The sequence below is a fragment of the Lynx rufus genome, unplaced genomic scaffold, assembly GCF_022079265.1.
Source record: "Lynx rufus isolate CCGP_SWC_20201006 ecotype Redwood Valley unplaced genomic scaffold, mLynRuf1.p SCAF_2, whole genome shotgun sequence".
Lineage (NCBI taxonomy): Eukaryota > Metazoa > Chordata > Mammalia > Carnivora > Felidae > Lynx > Lynx rufus.
Window position 1 is genome coordinate 103,438,799 of NW_025814834.1, and position 17,312 is coordinate 103,456,110.

Below are 17,312 nucleotides of genomic sequence, written 5' to 3' on the forward strand. Positions count from 1 at the left end.
TAGGTCCAGCAGGGGTCGCAGTTCAAGTAACCAATCGCTGCTGGGGCATGGGGCGGGGCCACAGCGCCCCGCCCCCTCCTCCCAGCCCTCCCTCCCCAACCTACCCAGGTCCGGCCTCCTTCGCACCTGCGTGTCCCCCCGCTAGCGCGCGGGTGCAACCTCTCCTGTCGGCTCTAGCTGGGAGGGTTTTTGGCCTCCCCTCTCGCGAGATCGCCTCCAGTTGCGGCCGCCGCCGCTCCCGGCCGCTGAGTGGCGGCGTCTGCGCAGCCGCCATGTTCGGTTGCTATGCTGTGGCCTGGGAGACGGGGTGTGCTTGAGGGAGGAGGAGGAGACGGAGGAGGAGGAGGAGGAGGAGGAAGAGGAGGAGGAGAAGGAGGGGGGAGGTTGAGCTCCTCTTGCACTCTCACACACAAACGCTGCCCCGGATTACCCGCCCGCTCACACCGCGCTGCGCGCTTTTCCGCTCCTCGCGGCCCCCCCACATTGTTCTCTCAGGACTCCTGGGTCCCCGGGGGCTGAATTCCGGGCCTGAGTCGGGGACAGGAGAGACTTGGCTTTGGCCGAAGGGTCCGAGGTTTGGGGCCAGGCCCCCCGCCCCGGGGCTCCCCTCCCCCACGGCACTTTGGGGGTGTGTGGATTATCTCATCCCCGCAGGGAGGTGGGAGAGCGCGCCGGCCGCCCGCCTCCCTCCCGCCTCCCCGGCGGCGCCGGCCCGCTGCAGCCCCGCAGTATGAGGTGGTGCTGGCGGCTCGGGGCCGTGGCGCGGCCGCTGCGGCGGCGGCTGCTGGGGGGGCGCTGAGGGAGCCCCCGGGAGCCGCGCGGCGGACGCGCTTCGCCCCGGCGCGCCCGGGCCTCGAGGCTTTTCTTCTCCAGCCGAGAGGACGCGGCTGTGCACCGAAGGTAAGAGGCTCTGGGGTTCCGGCCGGCGTCTCGGCCCTGCGAGGCGCGCGAGGCTGTTACCTGGGTGTGGGAGGCGAGCCAGGTAGGGCAAGCCGGAGGCACTAGGTTGATTTCAGAGAAGGGGAAAAATGATGCTTGTACCCCCGCCCCCCTTTCTTCTCGGGACCTCTGCTCCCGCAGCTCCTGGGGTTAGTGCTGGAATCTGTTACGGGTGAGCGAAGGGAGAAGGGAGAAGGGGATGGAATCGGTGCGGAGATGGAATGTTCCACAGTACCTAAACTCTAGGTAAGGTTTTGGAATCTTCTGAGTTTTCCATCGTTGGTAGGCTTCCTTTTTGGTTTTGTTTCTGTTTTTTAATAGGCTCATGTGAGTGCTTCTTGCTTCTGCTGCATGGGCAAACTGTCTCTACCGTTGAAGTTTTAAGCCTCTTGTGATTCTACCGGTATATACTTGTGTTTAGGAATCTGTAGTTGGGCCAAAAAAAGTTGAGATGTAGCTAAGTAGACGATACCGATGCATTTCCCAAGGTTTCCTTAGGATGGAACAGTTTACAGTTGCAAAGATACATGTATCGGTGTTTCTGCGAAATTTGAAATGGGAGGCTTTTATGTGTAGGGTTACCTTATATTGTGACACCAGTACAGACAACGAATTGTAGACTTTTCAAGCGCTTGTTCGGGGGAACCTGTATATCTGCAATGTACTAACTGCTTTTAAATCAGAGTTGGAGTAATATTAGGTTTATGTGACCAGATCGTGGGTCTAGCTGAAACAGTACAGCTTAAAACGTGTTTATGGGGGCGGGGGGGAACCTAACCCAAAAGCCAACATATCCGACTTATAAAAGATGATTTAAGGGAAGAGATCATGGAACAGTTAAAGCCCAGATTTTTTACCCTAATTTTTGAACTTTAACGTGTCAAAGAAAAAAAAATTATTTTTCATTTTTTTTAAGGGAGGAGGAACTGACCTTAAAATAAATGATTGCTCAGTCCAAGGTGTGCTTGCTTACTGGAGTAGAGCTAGATGTATCAGTTAGATCTTGAATTTGATGAATATAAATTCAACCTATAGATTTTTTTCAAAAAAGGTTTTTCATAAGCAGAAGTTTGTGTATTGTATAGAACTTCTTTACTGACTCATAATAAAAGAGTGCGGTCTTTTGTCGATCCCACCATTTTTTGTCAGAATAAATTTATGCTCCAGTTACCACAAAGCTGTTTTTATGTCTCTGTTTTGTTTGTTTGTTTGTTTTTAATGACACACATATCTTTGTTACCGTTTTTCACTGAAACGTGTGGTCCCATATTCTCATGTTCTTGAGTGGTTTGATTTATAAGAAGAAAATCATAGTCTCTTAGTACATGGAGATATTTATGATTTAGTTAATCTGTTTTAAACATTTGGCCAGGAGCTAAACACAAGGAGCCATGACTATTTTGTCGTATTTATTAATGTTGAGTAGGCTACGGTTTTTTAAGCTGGAAAATCACACGTTCTTCAAAAGTAGTAATGGAGAGGATGTAACTTTCTTATTGCCTGCTTTCTAACCTGCTTAGCTTCTGGGCTGTGGGTATAGAATTGTTTCATACTTGGTTTTTTATGTTCTAACTGAATATCTTTTAAAATGTCCCTACTAACTTTGTTACTTCAAATTTGTGACACCCAATTTCTAATTTAGGCTAGGCATAAAACCAGCATTGATTGAACACACTTGCTAAAAATACTTTCTGGGTCAGATGTACTTAGAATGCAGCCTCAGGAAAATTCATTTGACCTATTCTAATGTGACCAACGTACACTTCATTATTATTGAAGGACTTTAAAAAATTACAGACTGTCACAAATTAGGTTTCATCGGTTCAGGCATAGAAGCCTAACTGTTTTCAATGTATAAAGTACTTTATGTAGGATAGTAATAAAGACTTTTTTCATCAAAAAAAATTTTATGTGACTCCCCCCATTGAATATTGTTAGTCTTTATGATTTGTATATTCAAAATATTTTAGTTTTGTCTAAAAAAATTATTTGAGTTGTAAAGTGACAGTACAAGGTGCAGTGTTATCTCTTTGGCATTTATTTGACTTATTCTGAACCCTTTATGGGGGAGCATTGGTCATGTTTTTGAGTAAATTATCTTTAAGGACTGAGGTAAGAGAATGCCAGATAAATTTCAAGGAGACACTGGGAGGACACTCCCCTGCCCCCCCTTTTGTGAGTTGATATGGTCCGTTTTAAGCAATAAGAAAGCTTTAAAAAATACGTAGAAATCTTGTTTTGTGGATGTTTAAACATGACTGTTTAAAAGTTCTTTGATTTTTTTGTTAGTTTTTAGGAGTGTAAAATTGGTGACCTCATGCGAAATGGCAAGTCTGTTTAACTATGTGGCTAAATATGAATTGTTGTCCCTACGTGAAATTTAGTATTGGTGGAAATTCACTGGCTACACACTGAGTTGAATTTTGTTGTTTTTCTGGGTAAACGCATGCATGATGTAAAATTTTTTATATGCTGTAGTCTAGATTTGTTAAATTTGTCAGTTTAGTAGATGAAGCTGTGAAGCCTTGAAGGATAGTTTAACACGCTGGAAATCCTTTTTTATTCCTGTTTACCTGGAAAGTATTGTAAGATGAAGGTGTTATTTCTTCATTTAATATTCAACTAATAGTACAGATGGTGATAAGGAATATAATGTAGAAGTACTGTAGAATCGTCTTTATTGGTGTGGAAGTTCAGGATCTAGGAACAGTGTAGTATATTTCTTTTCCTTTGCATGGTCAGTCAGTATAGTCATATATACAACAGGGTGGGAAATAAGAGGGGATATTTATTACATTCTCTAAACTTTGTTAGAGGCATCTCCCTCCCCCACCTTCGTTCTTCATTTTGTTACTCCTAAGTAGCAACGCTAGAAGAAAGGTGTAAGTATTTGAAAAAATTGGTAGGAACAGATGGAAAAGTAGGTGCTGTGGATTATCTTGAGGGGAAGATACTAATTTGGGCATTCTTGTGTTTGTATCTTTTAACCAAGAAGTTATATAGAGGAGTAGAAAGATAAAAGGATACACAAGGGAAATGTTTAATGTCCGTTACGCACCAGATAATGTAAAGGAGCATTTTGTGTTGTCTTACGTAGTCATCAAGTACACTTTGTGAGGTAGGTATTATGAATTCCCTGCTTCCTCCCTCCCCCAAATGGGGTCAAAGAGCAATTAAATAACTAGGACCACACTGCAATAAGTAGAATTGAAACTAGGTCTGTCTGACTCTGAAGCTTATTCTGAAGAATAAGCTGTCCAGTTAAACTTTCTACAGTGATGGAAATACTCTTTTTCTGCACTGTCAGGTATGGTAGCCGTTAATCATATGTGGCATGGAGCACTTGAATGTGACTGTCCTGCCTGAGGAACCGAATTTAAAATTGTATTTAATTTTAACCAGTTTAAATGTAAATAACCAGTTGTTGCTAGTGGCTATAATATTGGATAGCACAGCTTTAGATCTTGCTGCCTAGAAAATCTGAGTTTTAGTATTGAATCTTCCACTAGTTTATATATGACATTAAGCAAATTATTTGATTTTGAGCCTCAATTTAATCCATTGGGAAAATGAAGAGGTTGTCACTGAAAAGATTATCTCCAGCGCCCCTTCTTGCTTTAGAGTTCTGTGATTCTTACTAAAATATACAGTGGCACTTAATATTTGAAAGCATTGTATCTGAAAGGATTCCTCTTACCAATATATTTACCCATTATTTAAACTTTTTTCTTTAGTTTTTCTTTTTCAGAAGGGTAATATGTATAAAGCACACATAATGGATAATGGATTCCCCCCTCCTGCCTCCCCCCTCCCCTCCAGTTATTAAGTATTGTTTAAATTCAAGACAGTGCTTTCCTTGGAACAAAGTTTGAATTTTTTTTTTTTAATGTTTATTTTTGAGAGAGAGAGAGAGAGAGAGACAGCGTGAGTGGGAGAGGGTCAGAGAGAGAGACAGAGAGGCAGACAGAGAATCCAAAGCAGGCTCCAGGCTCTGAGTTGTTAGCACAGAGCCTGACACCGGGCTTGAATCCATGAACCATGAGATCATGACCTGAGCTGAAGTCAGATGCCCCACCAACTGAGCCACGCAGGCACCCCTGAAGTTTGAATTTTTAAATATTTTTTTTGAATTTTTAAATTTTTATTTAGCATGCCACCTTCCCATTTAAGAACGTGTCTGTTACAGTTCCCTGTTACTTATCAAATTAATTCCAAACATATCAACTTGGCCTTGAAGGCTTTCTACCCACTTCATCTCACCAACTTTGTTTCTCATTCTTGCTTAAAAAGAAAATACTCTTGTGTTTTCCACTGCCCTTGTTTCCTCAGTTGAAACATTCCTGTCTCCAATTCATGTGCCTCCTCTTTAAGTCTTCCTCAAAATTCAGCCTTTTTTCCCTGGAAGAATGCTGCTTAATCCAGTCATGATCGACAGGTTTTCAATCCTAGTAATAAGCACCCTGGGCTTAATATATGATTTTTAAATATAGTTAGTTGCGTACATCCTTCTTAAGTTTTTACAATGTTACCTGTTCTGTGTCCTTAATAAAAATATATAAAAAAAATTAAAATGGGAGTTCTTTTTTACTGCCCCAGGAGTTCAGTTCATTGCCTAGCAATTCGGCTTCAAAGAGTCGCTAATATAAAAAAATGATACTGTCACAACATTCACCCTTAATTACCATTTAATAGATATTTTTGTTTTTTTTCCAGGCAATTGTCCATACTTTTAAAATTAAGTTGTATGGTAGAGATACAGTTTTGAGTTTAATATATTTGAAACATATAGTAGAAGCATTGCAATGTAGGAAAAAGATGATAGACTTTGAAGTCACATTGATGTAGGTTGGAGTCTGATCTCAAAAACTTTGGACAAATTATATAACCTTCAAGCCTACTTCCTTGTCTGTGAAATTAGGGTAAGAATACTTGTCCTTGAATTGTTGTAATGATTAGGATAATATGTATAAAGCATGTAGTACTCTTTAAATAGAAAAGATGGTCAATAAATGGTAGGTGATCATATTTTTCTCATTTTCCCATTCCCATCATGAGTATAACTTAAACAATTGCTTAGCAGTTCAGATGATTTATCAATCAGGTGATTGATTTAGTCATTTACTTTTTGTTAAACATTTTGCTGTTTCTGAAATTTCTACTCCTATAATCTACAGTGAGTATCTCTGTGCTCATAGCTTGTTTATTTCCTCAGTTTAAAACTAGGATAATGGTCCAGTGGTATGAGTTTTTCTATGCCAGGTTTCTCTCAGAGAAATGGGCAATCTTGTTTTGGAAAAAAAAAATGCTAATTTGATTGTAAAATTTTACCTTATGGTTTTAATTAATGTATTTTGGAAATTTTGGCTTATTGGGGGAATGACATAGTAAACACTCATTTATATGTGAATTAAACAAATATTTGAATGTCTGTTATAGGGATCAGTGGTATACAGGTAAATAGGACATGATTGTTGTCCTTGAGCTCTAATTCTAGGATGGTAACACATGTCAACAAACAATTACAATTCATAGTGACAAGTGTAATAAGATCTGGGGGAAATGAGATGTGGCATTTGAGCAGTGTCTTGGAGGACGGGTTGGAAGTGATCTGGGTAGAGAGAACAGCATGTACAAAATGTCAGAAGTATGAAAGGGTGCATAGTGTATTTGGAAAAATACAGGTTGTCTTGTATATGTGTGTCTTTGTGGGCTGGCTCTTGGTGTCTGATTTTGTGTGGAATCTGTGTTCCTGTATGTGTGTGTCGACTATGTGGATGAAACCTTCTGAGGGTCCTTATTTGGGCTTTGAGTGGAATTATAGTAAGAACTTTAGAACTTCCCAACTGGTGTGCCATGAATGGTTCACATGTGTGCCAGAGAGCAAGGTACCCATCAGGCTATCGGTCCTGGGCATATTGGAACCCCTAGATGGCTTCTTTTGACCTCCTATAGTGTTGGCTTATTCCAGTGTGCTAAAAATTATTTTCTTTGGTGCCAAGTTAGGAAAAGATTGGGAAAGGTACTGTGTTCTAGAGGCTCTAAGTATTGGCAAGTTTATGGTACCCACTCACCCCAGGCATTCCCACATGTAATAAAAAGTATAACCAATATCAAATCCTAAAATAAACACAAAGGAGATCAAATCAAAGTCCCCTTTTTAACCTGCCCTTCTCCCCCCCCCCCCCCCCCAGTAATTACTACTTCATTGTTTTGTGTGTGTGTGTGAAATATCTTTTTGGTACTCCTTTTAGGTGTACTTTTTGCTAGTGCCCTACACAAATGTTTAGTCTGCCTCTTAGGAAATCAGAATTTGCATTAGGGAGCAATTATCCATATTTAAATAATGGAATAAGATTAGATGTGGGTTTTGAAAGGTAACTCCTGACTTGTAGATAATGATGCAAGGATGTAAGGATGGTGCAAACATGAGGCTAGAGAGACCAGTTAGGATGCTCTTGCAGTGGTCCAGGTGAGAGATTATAGCTGGAAACGGGGAGATGAAAATGAGGATGTGGGACTACAACCGAAAACTGATTAGGTAGTTTCACTAGAACTGAGTGTCCATTTGGATATAAGGGAAAGAGGAAAAGAGTTGATGATGATACCAAGATTTCTTCTTTGGGCAGCTCTAAGGCCAAATAATTTTTATTGAGTACATACAGTGAGCCATGCATTTTGCTAGGCACAAGGTTGTCATGAATTCTTACTGAATTTTAAAAATTAATTTATTTTGAAATAATTTCAAACCTATAGAAAAGTTGCAAGAACAGCACAAAGAGCTCTTGAATCTCCTTCAACCAATTTTTTCCTTGAATTATTCTTACTAAAAATATTTTCCTTGAATAATTTTACACACACACACAGTATATACCATATATATGCCATATGTGGTATATACTCTGTATATAGTGTGTATACTGTGTGTGTACACAAGTTAAGCATGCAACATCTTTGTGCGTGGCTCATGGTAGTGGACCCAAGTGTGGCCTTTTCTTCCAGATGCCCAAAGAAGGAACTTTTGTCTTTGACCCTTTCTCTCTGCGATATCTTAGTGGATTCTCAAATTTTAGTGAGACTACCTAGTTATCTCATTTCTGGTCTCTCATTTTCATCCCTACTTCCAGCCATTTCAGAGGAATGTACCATTTTTTATTTCATTGGACTGTTTCTGAACCATTTGAGAGCAAGTAGCACACATGATGCCCATCACTCCTAAATAATCAGTGTGTCTTTACCAAAACCTGGATAGTCTCTTATATAATTACCAAATCAGACAGTTAACATTGATATAACAGTGCCTTCAGATTGCCAGATGCCATTCAGAATTTTCCAGTTGTCCCAGCAGTTTTTCTCTTTTCTTTTTGGTTTAGGATCCAACTTAGGATCTTACATTACATTTAATTATAATGTCTCTTTAGTCTCTTCAGTTTGAAACATTTCCTCAATATTTCTGTCTTGTATGACCTTGACCTTTTTTATTCTGAAAGATATCCCTTCACTTCGGTTCATCTGTTGGTTTGCTCATGTGTAGACTAAATGCATTGTTGGCAGGAATACTATAGAAATGATGTGCTGTTCTTAGTCTATCACTAGGATGCATACAGTGTTGTCCCACCACTGTGATGTTTACTCTGAACACATTGTTATGTTCATGTTTACTGAGTTTCTATACTGTAAAGTCATCATTTTTACTTTTGTAATTGGTATGTCTTTTGTGAGAAGAGCTCCAAGGCTCCAAGTATTTGATTCTTCCTCAAACTTCCATCCATCAGTCTATGGGACCACTGATGACTTCTGCAATCTGCCTGAATCAGCTACTACTATGAAGGTTGCTGTCTGCATTTACTGTTTGATGTTCTCCTGAAAACACGTCTCCCTTCTTCCCCATGCATTTATTTATTCATTCATTTATTTATATCAATATGTACTCAAGGATTTCTATTCCTATTCGGTGGGTTGTATTGTTATTTTTAATTTTTTTGTTGTTGTTATTGTTGAAATTGTCCTAGATTTGGCTAGTGGCACTGCCCCCCCCCCCTTTCAGGATGGCTCCTGAGTCTTTTTGATATGTCCCCATCCTTTGAGTCTTTCCTTACTTTCTGGCACAGGATGTTCCAGACTCATACTTTTTCTGTCTCAGCTCTGGAATCATATATTTTCCCAAGGAATTGTGAGTTCTTTTAGTAGAGTAGAAACCAAGATTTGTATGCTTAGTAAGCTCATTTCTACTGGGGTATAATCACTTCTAGAGTGGGCACAGCTAGGAAGTATAGGTATATATATGTACACATCTCAGTCTATTTCTGTATCTAATGACGTATATATATTTATATATATTATATATATATATTTACAAAGTTTACACTGCTACATCCAGTTCCAATTCAATACCTCATGGTTCTTTCTGGTCTTCCCCCATTCTGTATTTGGAAATCCTTCTCCAAAGTATGAAATTGGCTCTCATTATTCTCAGTATATTTACTCATTTTCTCAGTCCCCTTATGTGCCAGTCTTCTAACCACAGGCCAGCTGTCTCCTGCCTGACACCTCTGAGGCCCATGGCATGGGGTCCTCTGGGCATGCTAGGAAGTGAAAGAAACTTCTCATTTAATCTTTCTATTTTTTTCATTTAATCTGAACAAAAACTTGTTAGAAAGGTGTTCTCAGTTTTATTTTTTTTTTTTAATTTTTTTTTCAACGTTTATTTATTTTTGCGACAGAGAGAGACAGAGCATGAACGGGGGAGGGGCAGAGAGAGAGGGAGACACAGAATCGGAAACAGGCTCCAGGCTCTGAGCCATCAGCCCAGAGCCCGATGCGGGGCTCGAACTCACGGACCGCGAGATCGTGACCTGGCTGAAGTCGGACGCTTAACCGACTGCGCCACCCAGGCGCCCCTGTTCTCAGTTTTAAAGGAGAACAAAAGGGAAATTCAGAAAAGTATGTAACTTTAGGCATGTTACCACGTAAATAGAGCAAATACTTTGAATTCAGATTTGCGTGTTGCTAAAGCATCTTTTTTATTTTTTTTCCTCCTATGCTTTGTAGCCTCTGGAATTCAAAATGTCAGGATTTAGGATTGTATAGGTGGTAGTTGAAGCAGTGGGTATGACTCCTTACGAAGCGTGTGTCTCTTAGAAGCAAAGAAGACTAAATGGTGAGAGAGGAGTCTAGTTGTATGGTAGAGTGTGATGAAGGAAGGAGTTCCAGGGAGGTGTCAAATACTGCTGAGAGAGAGCAGCAAAATGCTTTGAATTTGGCTATTGGAAAGTTACTGATGACCTTAGCTGATTCTTTTTCTAATGTGTTCAGGCAGGCCACTTGTAACAGAATTAAATGAGATACTGGGGTGCCTGGTTGGCTCAGTCGATTAAGCTTCTGACTTTGGCTCAGGTCATGATCTCACCATTTGTGGGTTCAAGCCCTGTGTCAGGCTCTGTGCTGACAGCTCGGAGCCTGGAGCCTGTTTTGGATTCTGTGTCTCCCTCTCTGTCTCTGCCCCTCCCCACTCATGCTCTGTCTCTCTCTCTCTCAAAAATAAATAAACATTAAAAAAAATTAAAAAAAGAATTAAATGAGATACTGATTAAAAACATCAATTCCCCAGGTTTCATTTCAGACTTTATAGATTATTAAAAGGCGAGGTGAAGAATGGGGAGGTGCTGGTGTAGGAAATCTGCTTAAATGCTACTATGATTGTTCCGAGAAACACTAAAGTTTGAGTATTATTGTCTTAGCAGAAGAGTTAAAATAGAGGGGTGTAATGGAAAACTAAATTGAGAAATTAGACATACAATGAATGTAGACTGAATAGCTCCAAGAAATTTGAGCACATAGAGGGAAGAAGGAAGATCTCTTGTCCCCTATTCATGGTGAAATAGGGGCCAGAACCAAGAAAAAGGTTTTTTGTTGTTGTGTTTTTTTGTCTGTTTGTTTGTTTTTAAGGTTACAGACAGCTTAACATTTGGGGGATTAAGAGAAAGAAACTATAGTGGTTATTTTCATCCACTGTGCTTGGCAGTGGGGTTACAGAATGAATAAGACATGATCTTTATTTTCAAGGAGATTATACTTTCTTTGGAGGAACTTAAAATTTATTATAGTGCTAGAAATATATACAGATAAATCATAGTTATGTTAGTATATAGCTAAAGTATGTACAGATAAGTCATAATTAATAAGTGTAGCACAATATATTACCAAACTCAGACTTCTCAAATATTTAAAAATTTATTTAAATTTTATTTCCTTTTTTAATTGGTAGTATGTCTGTTTGGTTCAAATTTTAAAATAATGTAAAAAGGTATGTATTGAGAAGTATTTATTTATTTTTTAATGTTCATTATTTATTTTTGAGAGTCAGACAGAGCATGAGCCAGGGAGGGGCAGAGAGAGAGAGACAGAAAATCTGAAGCAGACCCCAGGCTCTGAGTTGTCAGCACCGAGCCCAACATGAGGCTCCAACCCAGGAACCGTAAGATAATGACCTGGGCCAAAGTCAGTAGCTCAACTGAGCCACCCAGGTGCCCCAAGAAGTCTTAATACTGTTCTGTCTCTCCCTTCCCTGCTCTCTATAGGTAGCCACTTTGATTTTTTGTATATTTTACCAGTATTTTTGCAAATAGAAAAGAAATAATAAATATAAATCACTGTTTCCCCCTACCTTTCTATGTAGAAGGCAGCATATTATATTAATGTTTTATATCATAGTTTTTTCATTTAAAATATATGTTGGAGATCCCTTAACTTCAGTATAAGGGAACTCTTCCCTTTTTTCTTTTTTCTTTGTATAGTGACATGTTCAATTGTGTGGATATGCTGTTAGGCTAACTGATTCAAATTATTTGAACTTTGCTCTACTTTTTTAGGCCCTTTTACTTGTGCAGCTCATTTACTTTCACCTCTTCTGTATGAACTAGTGCTCCCATGAGGCATTTTATTTTATCTTCTTCTCCTCCTCCTCCTCCTCCTCCTCCTCCCCCCCCCCTCCCCTCCCCCTCCCCCTTCCCCTCCTTCTTCAAGTAGGCCTCACACCCAGCGTGGAGCCCAATGTGGGGCTCGAACTCACGACCCGGTGATCAAGACCTGAGCTGAGATCAAGAGTCGGATGCTTAACTGACAGAGCCAACCCAGGTGCCCTCCATGAGGCATTTTACATCAGTGATCTGTGTTACTTTCTTCACTTAAAGTCATCTAATGAATGCCTAGTTGGAGAAGCATTTTAGACTTTGTGGCCAAGCAGAGGACTTCCTTTTTGTAGTAGCTTAGATGAAAAATGGAAGAAAAAGAAAAAGAGAAAGGGGTGAATAAAATATGTGTTTTAAAATATGGTATTTCATTTAATTCTCTCACACAACCCTGTAGAATAGGTAATGTTATCCCCTTTTTATAGGTGAAGAAGTTGAGGGTCAAAAAGTTGAGTTTGTTTAGACTTTCACAGCTAGAAAATGGCAGATTTAGGTTTTGAAAGTAGGTTAATTTGAGTCCAGAATCTGTATCTTTTCTGCTGCTGTCCTATTTTCTGTCTCCTATTTTTGAATTCCTGAATTCTAGTCTTATAACTGGAGCTCTCTGCTATCTCATAAGCCTTTCATCAAGAACCATAAAATTAGGCATGTTTCCCTATTATGTTTTTCCTGATTGCTGGGATAGCACCTGCTTATCTGATCTCTACCACTAAGGCCCTGCTTGCCTGAATTGCTGACTATTGCCCACTAGTATAAGATGTGGATACTGTTTTTTAGCTCTCTGTCTAGATTGCCTCTCCTTATCCCTGAGTTTCCTTTTCTCCTTTAATTTTTTTCTACTGTATCCCCGTTACCATTTGAGCTTCAGTTTGGCAATATGAACCTTGGGCAAAACTTCTGAAATTTTGGTGAATGATATTTTTAAAAACTCATCATGTCTTGTTTGGACTTGTAAAATAGTCTCCTTAAAGTGCATTCTGCCATGGGTTTTGCCCTTTTTAATCCTCCTCGGCACTGTAGCCCGAGTAATCTGACATGCATATCCTATCACGTTACACGCTGCTCAGAATTTTGTATTGGCTCTCTCTGCCTGTAAGATACAAGCTAAACTCATGGTCAGCCCTTGTCTGCCTCTCCAAGCTTCACTCCCATATTCCCAGTATTCACAGTGCCTTGCCTGTAATACGTGCTAATTAATACGGACTACACTTCAAGTGAGTAGAATGAATGAATTTTCCAAGGAGATTAAAATTATTTAGGCAATATTTTAGAATATTTTTAAATTCATGTTTTCTTTTTTAGTTATTTCTTATAACATGGAGATAAAATATTTTTACAAACTCCAAGGATTCCCAAATTGTTTTATTTACATTGGAATTTAAAAAATCTCTATATTTGGTTTATTTACACTTCCAACTTTCTAGCCCAGTCCAGACTGTGATCAGTTACTGTGCTTGCTGCAGAAGCTACATAGGGAAATGAGGAATCTTCATTGGGAGGGGTTTTGTGATTTGGAAAAGTTATTCTAGGTGACTGTGATATTATCACCTACCTTGCATGTAGATATTTTTATAGATTTTGATCTGTGTTAGCATAATTATTTACAAAGCAATTGTATAGATCAACAGTTCCTTATATGCAATTCTGAGATCCCCAAGGCCCTGAAAAACAAAACTTTTTAGAACTAATTTGACAGCCAAACTTCACCTAAACTGATGTGAGGCTACTGAGACTTTAATGTTTTTATTTTATTTATTTTCATTTTTGAGACAAAGACAGAGCATGAGCAGGGGAGGGGCAGAGAGAGAGGGAGACACAGAGTCTGAAGCAGGCTCCAGGCTCTGAGCTGTCAGCACAGAGCCTGATGCGGGGATTGAACTCACGAACTGTGAGATCATGACCTGAACCAAAATTGGATGCTTAACCACTTTGGTGACTGAGCCACTCAGGTGCCCCAAGGCTACTGAGACTTTATTTATTTCACTTGCATTGAACATTCCTAGGGTACTCTAAGGAAATTTTAAATAATGTATGGTTAATACTGGGTATTATCCTAGACCCAACTGTGAATGTTATTTAATATGAGGTATTTATGCATTATCACCTCTCTATAATCAAAATATTCTGAAATTCAGAAGTGTTTTGAAACCAGTAGTTTCAGATACAGGATTTTAGATCTGAACCAATTTTCACTACTTCCAGTTTCCTTAGCAATGGGTGATAAATAGTACTCTGTTTTATTTTGAATTTCTTTTTGATGATAATGTAGTTGAACTTTTTTTCATGTGTATTCATGTGTATTTCATGTGTATTCATGTGTATTTCATTTCTTGTTGCATTCTTCAAATTTTTTATTTTTCTGCTAGGATTTTAATGTTTTTTCTTACCAATTTATAATATTGTAGATACTGACTGGGTTTCTGTTAGCACAGAACCACTTGTGACATATTTTAAGTTCTTTGTCTCTAACAAATCAATAGGAAATGCTGTGAGTTGAACACTCATCTACTTATAGTATAAGGGAGATGACTGTGCTCCTATGCTCAAAGTGCCTTAATGGCATCTGGTCTTATTTTGAAAGCAGAAGCTTTTACCATGGCCTGCAAGCCCTTACATGATCTGTGGGTGCTGCTCTGTCTGACCTCTCTGACCACTCTTGTTCACTTTTTTCAAGGTGCACTGGCCTCTTTGCTGTTCCTGGAACATGCCAGACATGCTCACACTTGAGTCTTTCTTGGTTGTTCTTCCCTCTGCCTAGAACACCTTTTTTCCCAAGTGTTCCAGGCAGAGTATCCACATGACTCACCCTTACTTCAAGTCTGCTTAAAAATGAATTTCTCAGTCATACTTTTCCTGAATATCCTATTTAAAATTGTATCCCTGGGGGCATCTGGGTGGCTCAGTTGGTTAAGCGTCTGACTTCAGCTCAGGTCACAATCTCACAGTCCATGGGTTCGAGCCCCACATTGGGCCCTCTGCTGTCAGTGCAGAGCCCGCTTTGGATCCTCTGCCCTCCTATCTCTGCTCCTCCCCCTTCCCTGTCTCTTAAAAGTAAACATCAAGGGGTACATGGTTGGCTCAGGTGGTTGAGCTTCCGACTTTGGCTCAGGTCATGATCTCATGATTCGTGGGTTTGAGCCCTGCGTTGGGCTCTGTGCTGACAGCACGGAGCTTGCCTGGGACTCTCTCTCCCTGATCCTACCCCCTCATGTTCTCTCTCGCTCGCTCTCTGAAAATAAATAAACAAAACATTTAAAAAAATATAAGTAAAAAAATAAAATTGTATCCCTATTTGCACATTCCATGCTTTACTACCTTATACTATATAATTTTATTTTTACTTATTAGAATGTGGAAGCTCCATAAGGACAGGGGCTTCTATCTTGTTTAGTTTGTTGATATATTTGTGTTGCTTCTCTTGATCTGGCACATTTTGAGACATTTGGTAGATAATGTTGAACAAGGAAAGGGTTAGAGGAGAATAAGGAGGAACATTTATCTAATTGTCAAACATATAAACAACTGAGGCTTATAAACTCATCTGCAGCACAGGCCCAAGTATCTTTCCAGGTTTTTTTGTTTGTTTGTTTTTAAGTTTAAATAAATTTATTTATTTTTGACAGAGAGAGCACAAGTGGGGAGAGAGGCAGAAAGAAGGAGAGACAGAATCCACAGTGTCATCACTGAGACTGATGCGGGGCTTGAACTCATGAACTGTGAGATCATGACCCGCGCTGAGATTAAGAGCTGGACGTTTAACCACCTGAGCCACCCAGGTGCTCATCTTTCCAGGTTTTGTTTTCCTGATGAGTTGTCTTGCATCCAACTGCATTACTGGTGTTTCTTGGATAGTTACTGGTTTGTGAGGCTTTTAGTAACCAGTACTCTGATTTAATTCTAGTGTAACTACAATATTTTGATAAAAGCGTAGTTAAGTATTTCCAATTTTTTCCTAAAGTCAGTTTTGAGTGTTAAGACAGGTAGTACCCAGTGATGATGATGGTAATAATAATGGCCAACATTTATTAGGTACTTTTAAGTGTCAGGCACTATGCTAAGGACTAATGTATCACCTTATTTAATGCTCTTAGCAGCTCCTTTGTGAGGAAACTGAGGCACAGAGTGGTTTAGTAATTCCAAGGTATAAAGGTAGTAAGGATTTGAACCTTAAAACAGCCTGATTACTGAGCTCACATTTTTTTTTTAATTTTCTTTTTAATGTTTATTGTTGAGAGAGAGGGGGCTTGAACCTGGACCATGCGATCATGACCTGAGCCGAAGTCGTACGCTTAACCGAGTGAGCCACCCAGCTGCCTCACTGAGCCCACATTCTTAACTACTAAGAAGTATTACTTCCCATGTATGCTAATAGTTTGTATTCTTACAGTTTGGGCCCCTTTGCAGAATTCCCTCTCTTTTAATCTAACTTTGTTTGTGAAGGACTGACAGTTATTTTCAACAGACAAGGACTCATGAGAACATATGAGGTAATAAGATGGTATTATGATTACATACAAAGTCAGGGGCTTTCCCACTACTTAGACTTTACTCCACATTAAGAGGTACTTTTTACATCATTCTCATGATAACTTCTATTTCATTCCACAGTTGACACTTGAACAACATGGAAGTTAGGAAGTGCTGACCCACACACAATCAAAAATTTATGTATAACTTTTGTCTCCCCAAAAACTTATTAACTGCTAGTAGTCTGCTGTTGACCAGAAGCCTTACCGATAAACAGTTAACACATAATTTGTATGTTCTGTGTATTATATGCTGTATTTTTACAATAAGCTAGAGAAAGGAAGATGTTATTTAAAAAATCGTAAGGAAGAGAAAATACATTTATCGTACTGTACTGTATCAAAAAAACCTGCATGTGAGTAGACCCATGCAGTTCAACCCTGTGTTAAGACTCAGCTGTATTCTTGTTTGTTGAAAAAGTACTGGTTTTGGCTCACTAAGTCGATTTCATAGCCAGTGAATCTCAACCTACAGTTTGAAACATTTCATTAAACATTTAGGTACTGTGAACTCTATTGTTTGTGTTCAGTTACAAAGGAAATTGCTTATATGAAACACTTTCTAAATGAAGGGTAAGAATTCTGAAGGCTAGCATTCCTTTTTTTCCCCCCACCTAAAAATGCTCTACACTAAATAATAATGTAATGTAATATAATATGACTATATTATATAGTTAAATTAAATAATTAATTTTTATTAATTTAATTTAATTTAATTTAATTTAATTTAATTTTATTTTATTTTAGAGAGTGTCAGAGGGAGAGAGAGAGGGAGAGAGCATCCCAAGCAGGCTCCATGCTCAGTGTGGAGCCTGGCACAGGGCTCAATCCCATGACCCTAGGAAAATGACCCAAGCCGAAATCAAGTCTGATGCTCAAC

General features: G+C 39.4%; 1 protein-coding gene across 1 annotated transcript in view; it reads left to right on the top strand.

Annotated features, from left to right (window-relative positions):
* The first annotated feature begins 861 nt into the window (after nucleotides 1-861).
* Nucleotides 862-17,312, top strand: part of PTPN4 (protein tyrosine phosphatase non-receptor type 4) — a 228,305-nt gene continuing 211,854 nt past the window's right edge. The window contains exon 1 of the mRNA XM_047083479.1: nucleotides 862-900. The gene's annotated coding sequence lies outside the window, so the exon portion shown is untranslated. The remainder of the gene's footprint in view (nucleotides 901-17,312) is intronic.